We start from the raw sequence: 395 nt of genomic DNA on the forward strand, positions 1-395 counted from the left end.
GGGTTCCCCCTGTTAAATTTGGATGTAACTTTTCGAGTAGATGATTTTTCATATAAAAAACTTTTTCATCCGAGTTAGTATGCAAAAGTTATGCCCATTTTTACAAATTTCAGAGAGATTTTGCAAATAAAGTCAAAATTCACATTTGCAAATTTTCCCAACAACTAGACCACATATCACATGAGAAACTTATTTTCTTTTATTTTTTTGACATTTCCATTATTTTCTTTTATTTTTTTTAAAACTGAAAAGGCGATCCCGGGGGGGGGGGGGTAGAGTTTGAAAATGGGACCTTTAGTACCGGTTCGTGGCACGAACCGGGACTAAAGGTCTCAACCCCATTAGTTCCGGTTCGTGCCACAAACCGCGACTAAAAGGGAGGAGCTTTAGTCGCG

Source organism: Triticum aestivum, chromosome 2B (genome assembly GCF_018294505.1).
Source record: "Triticum aestivum cultivar Chinese Spring chromosome 2B, IWGSC CS RefSeq v2.1, whole genome shotgun sequence".
In the NCBI taxonomy this organism is placed as follows: Eukaryota; Viridiplantae; Streptophyta; class Magnoliopsida; order Poales; family Poaceae; genus Triticum; species Triticum aestivum.